At 42.2% G+C, this 5,531-nt stretch overlaps 1 non-coding gene across 1 annotated transcript; it reads left to right on the top strand.

The window, feature by feature from the left end:
* The first annotated feature begins 2,491 nt into the window (after positions 1–2,491).
* Positions 2,492–2,573, top strand: trnas-aga (transfer RNA serine (anticodon AGA)). Its single transcript has one exon. It is a non-coding gene; the product is annotated as a tRNA-Ser (tRNA).
* The last annotated feature ends 2,958 nt before the right edge of the window (positions 2,574–5,531 follow it).

The raw sequence follows: 5,531 nt of genomic DNA, 5'->3' as shown, positions 1-5,531 counted from the left end.
TGGCTTTGAGCTCGGAATCTGCTCCACCACCTAATTGGAATAGCTTTTTAAAAAGATCATAAGAATTAGCGACCAAAAGTACTGATCATTTCTTCAGGAAACATCAATCTGTCACAAAAAAATATCATTTAGGATGAGGCTTTCAAGATCTGTAGCCCCTGAGTTTAATCTGCATCCTAAGTTACGCTAACCAACTAGCAAACTGTCAAGTATGTAAATCACTACACTTACACTTCTTGCACGGGTGCTGTCCATATCAGGGTGAGCAAGTTGATATCCAGCATCACTTGTGTCGCTTCTTGGGCTGCTTAAGCTTGTGATGGACAGTGTATCTGTTAGACTGGAGGAGGAGGATCCTTCACCTGGCTGCAGAAGTGCCAAATCTGAGGATAAAAACCCCATCAGTGTATAAGGCATAAACCTGATCACCAAAATCAACATTACTACTTGCTATCAACAGAGAATAGTTACTTAGTATTTCATTCTGTACGTGATAACATTCCCTACCACATGGTTTGAGTGTTATATACTCGGCCAGGTCTGCACTGTCAGTGTTGTCCTTGAAAAGGTCTGGTGGTTGGAGGTCTGAAAAGCAGACATTTGGTTGTGCTTTTTTTAAATATCAAATTATTTTGATTAAAAAAATTAAACACTGACACATTTCTTTCAAAGGGAACATTTTTCTCAAGAATATCATCACTTCATAATGATAAAACAGAAACTGACACCACTTTACCATCATCAGTGCAGATGACGAAGCAGACATCTTTAACTGTCGCAAGCTCCAGAGAGACGTCCTCATCCACCTCTATTCCCTGGTCATCTGTGGTTTTCAGCATTGTCTCTTCTGGTATGAGAAATTTCTGATGAACTGAAGCATGACAAGCAACACTCCATTAACACATTGTCATTAAAGCCCCATGAATTACTCAATTCAAAATGAACCTAACTTACCCAAACCGATGAAATCGGAGAAGCTGATTTCATCCAGTTTAACACATTTCCTTGTCCCTTTGTATTTCACCTTTATCAACATCTTGAGCACTTAAGGGAAAAAGGAGTTTTAATATAAACATTAATAGCAAAGAAAGGATTGTAACTGTAACAGTCTGTCTGTGTTGGGGCTGTTAGGGTATATAATGCATTATTTTAATCATTTTTTAAGTAAAGGAGGCCCAGTGTGGTGTAGGCAAAAATTATATTTTGAGAGGGCCAATAAAAAATTGGGTGGGCTATCTTTTCCCATTTAAAAACATTTGCCAGTAGAAAAAAAGACACTGGCAGACTGAAGAACAGCAACATTTTGTGTAAAAAATCTGCTTTTGCTCAGCATAGCCAATTTCCAGAGCTAGTAATCCAATGTCTGCACACAACAGCACTCTAAACCATGAACTCTTATCACTGGTGTTCTCCATTAGCTTAGTCTGCATTTAATCACATTATTTAGCACGACTAGCCGACCGTGTTTTCACCATTTGATTCACAATTACAGTACGTCACGGTCGCGTTGCTTGTCAAAGCTTTTCGTGGTAAATGTGAAGCGTTAATGTTACCTGTCAGGTTCCTCTCGTGAAGGCCCCGGTGTCCTGTCACGCAGCCTTCGAGCCGCGGCGTGTCCAGTCCGATGTTGTGACAGAAGTTCGTCTAAAAACGACACGCGCAAGAAATAAAAAATAAACAACCGAACGTGAAGCGAGCAAAACTACTTTTTAACGACACCAGACGGAATGACAAGAGCCAGTGTTCATTTAATACATGAAATATGAGCAGGACTGGAAGAAGCTCGCTTACCCAGTTGCCTCACTGATGACGTTCTGCAAGAGTTGGAAAATTGAAGTTCTTCCTTACAAGTCACTTAGTCCTGGCCAGTATTCAGTTTGATAGTACATAAATCGAAACATATCAACATTAAGAACGGTTTAAGAGGTACAACTGCTCACGTACCTGTCTCTGTATAAGTAGGAGCGAGAGAAACGTTGAATGAACTCTGGGGTGGAGGTGATTCACTGCCCTGAACACCCAGTGAATGTACGACTTTTCCCACACTGCTTAAGAGTATCAGTTAACACGAGCTGGAGTCTCAATGTGGGAATAAACTCCAAAATTTTTACTCCTTCACTGCTTTGTGTCAAACTCCAGATTTTTTCACTCAGAAATTTGCTGTGCATGCAGCCCCCTTGAAACATTACTATTTATGTCTTTAATGCACCAAAACCTTTATTTTTCTGGGGTTTTGAGTGGTTCTGGGTCATGAATCAAAATTTAAATTGGACAAAAATGTCATGCAGGGTCACTGGGGCCACACGTTTCATGTTCTCAACAGATTAAAACTATAGAGTGTGTGACATGTGGTGTGTTTGTCAGGAGCTTTCAAGACCAAAGTTGTTGACACACAAAAGAAAGAAATATGTCAAAGTTTGTTCATTTTTATGAGATAAACTGAAAATTAGTTTCACTAATGTCACTCTCTACTAATGTGCATGGGAGTGTAGTTGTTGTGGCCGAGTGGTTAAGGCGATGGACTAGAAATCCATTGGGGTCTCCCCGCGCAGGTTCGAGTCCTGCCAACAACGTTAAACTGCTGTTCCAGAGGAGACAACATCTGCTCCTACTGTAGGTCCATGTGTCAAAGGTTTTCTTTCAAGGGCTGTAGCAGCTGATGATGAGGGAGAGAGAGAGGATTGGTAGCATGTTGTCTTGTCTCAACCATTCTGGTGTTGACCAAAATCTTTGTTGATACTCCAGTGGTGGTGAAGGTGATGGAAATGTTCCAAGTGGGACGGTTCCATGTTCAACCAGTTTCATCTGAAACTGAGGTGGAGCTTAGGGTTAAGTAGGAATTGGTTTGGTTTAGTCCCTGGGAATGTCAGTTGGTGTGTGTGTGTGTGTGTGTGTGTGTGTGTGTGTGTGTGTGTGTGTGTGTGTGTGTGTGTGTGTGTGTGTGTGTGTGTGTTTACATGCAGACTTTCCCTTGTGACAGCTGATTTGGTTTGGAATCCATCTTAGGACATTTTGAGAAATTCTATCATGTCGTTGTAGTTATTTTGATTTACAACACTGGAAAAAAAATCACCTCCCCTCCAAAAACCCTCGTCTTCAACTTTGTACCCAAGTTGTCTCCTCATCAGGCACCACAGGATCCAGTAGGTTCAGTTAAAACAAGTCATTAGAGATTTTAAAAATGTCCATCAAACACAAAATAAGGCTTCAAATAGGTTTCCAATTTTATTTCATGTTGACACATTTTGTCCATTTGACATCAGGACTGCTCCCAGATCGTCTCCATGACCTCATCCCAGCACCAGAGTACCGCCCAAGTTCATCAAGGACAGCAAACATGAGCAGGTCTAGATTCACCTCCATATTTGGAGGTTGTTGAATTTCTTCCTGAGGACCGTCAGGCTGTTTCCTTACTTTGCTGTGACACAACAGCAGACAGCAACAAGGACTGCTGCAGTGCACTTGGTAATTGGATGCACTGAAGTCATCCATTCATGTCAGTGATGTCACTTGGCAGGACTGTCATTGTCGTCTCATTCTAGAAAAGAATCCAGACTCCACATGTGGCTCCCATGATAACTGATGGACCTCTGGTTGGAGGCTGGACGATGATGTTTGGTCTGGGGGGGTTAAGATTGTGGGGGCTGTTTCAGTTCTAGTGCTGAAGGCTTTCGCCATGACAGTCAGACTCTCATCTGTCCTTCATGTTCCCTCAAATGTGCAGTGTGGACCTCACACACTGAAATTTAGCCTGAAAACTCTTCATGAAAAGCAGGAGACTCAGAGTCTCTGTGGCTCAATCGGTCAGCGCGATCAGCTGTTAACCGAGAGGCTGGTGGTTCGAGCCCACCCAGGGACGATGAACAGGTTCTACTGGTGCTTAGGACTCTGTTGATCAGCTGCTGAGTTGCTACTTGATGTCAACATTGGTCTGTTTCATCCTGAGTAGTTTGATCATAGCAGAGACGTTGCATCATTGATCTGAATGTGGACGGACAGATTGACCCTCCACAGCAGACGCATGTGACAGATTTCTTGATGAGACACTTTGTGGTAAAGCCAGATTCTGCCAGTCCCACTGACATATTTCAATCACACATGTTCAGAGATGTTTTGTTTTCCTGAATACATTTATTATTTTCTGATCACCTTGTGGATTTTTCATCATTCTCCTCATTACCATACTTTAGGTTGCAGTATGTACACCTTAGTTAGCCTTGGGTTTCATAAATCACACAGCATACAAATAATAGCAGGTTGAAGCATATTTATTTAAAAGAATTTAACATGGTTATGTGGCAGCAGGAATAGCACCCAAGGTTCTTTGAACACACCTTGATGGCCTGTCGGCCTATCAGAGAACAGGTGCCCACATTTAAGACGGCCCCTCCCTCGCCCTTCCTGCTTCGTAACTCTTCCATGTGGAAGTGGCTTTGTTCCACCTCCGGCGTGTGTGCGGCTGTGGGTACGCACGCTGCTCTGTGCTGCTGTGCTGCTCTCTGCACTCCGTTTGAGAGTGGAAATGCTGACATCCGGCTCCCTCCCTCTTGCCTTCCCTCTGGGATGAGCGTGTGCGTGCGTGCGTGCTGATACACTTCAGCTAAGGTAGGTGCCTGTCGGCCCGCAGCTGTCATTTTCAGCCAAAAACTGTGCTAATGATCTATTTAATCAGGGACAATCAACCAACCGGACGCTGCTGCTTTGTCTATGCTGACCCAGCTTGTCCATCAGGGTAATCTGCGTGGCCGTGGGTTGTTGAAACGCAGCCTTGCTGCTTCGGGTGGCCCTTTGAGGCTGTTTCCTGCAGTTACCCACTCTGCGCGTCCACGAGGTGACACACCTGAACGGAGCTGAATCCGATGGATTCTTTTTATTGTATGAGAGATGTTTGGGTGTGGAATTAATTTTGGTTTAATTATTTAGTTTTCTTATTCATGTCTATTTCTTGTTTTGGGTTTCTTGAGTTAGTTTGTTTCAGTTGGATTTATAGGATTAATTGATATTTGCTTTTTGTTGTTTTTTTTTGATCAGGGTGAACTTTCTTTCATTTGTGTTTGCCTTTTTGGTTAAATCGTGTTTTGAATTAGTTTTCTTTGAATTAGGTATTTTGCTTTGATTTATTTTGGGCTGTATTTGAATGATTAAAATAATTTTATTCTTTCTGTAGGTTAAGATTTAACTCCTTCCACCAATTGAATTATTTTTGCATTTGGTTTGAGTGCAACTCTGAAAAAATTTTTTTTCTTGTTTCAGTGTCAGAGGCTGGTGGTGGTGTCTCCTCTTTGTGTGTTGTTTCCCAGGTGACAGTCACTTCCTGGTGTGGGTGACTTATTTTTGATTTCTTTAATTTGGGTGAACTCCCCCCAGATACAATCGCTCACCCCCCTCGAAGTCTCTGCCCTGATCAATTTCCCTTTTTTTTCCTTTGTTTGGTGTGTATGTGAATGTCCGATTGCGGATTGATTTTAACTTGAGTTCTAAATAAAATATATACTTTTTTTATACCACAAACAAAGTCTCCAGCTGATGAA

This window comes from Aulostomus chinensis, chromosome 4 (assembly GCF_037954235.1).
Source record: "Aulostomus chinensis isolate RoL2024-O1b breed Wild chromosome 4, RoL_Achi_v1.0, whole genome shotgun sequence".
Classification (NCBI taxonomy): Eukaryota; Metazoa; Chordata; class Actinopteri; order Syngnathiformes; family Aulostomidae; genus Aulostomus; species Aulostomus chinensis.
This window is presented reverse-complemented; position numbering and strand designations above follow the sequence as displayed.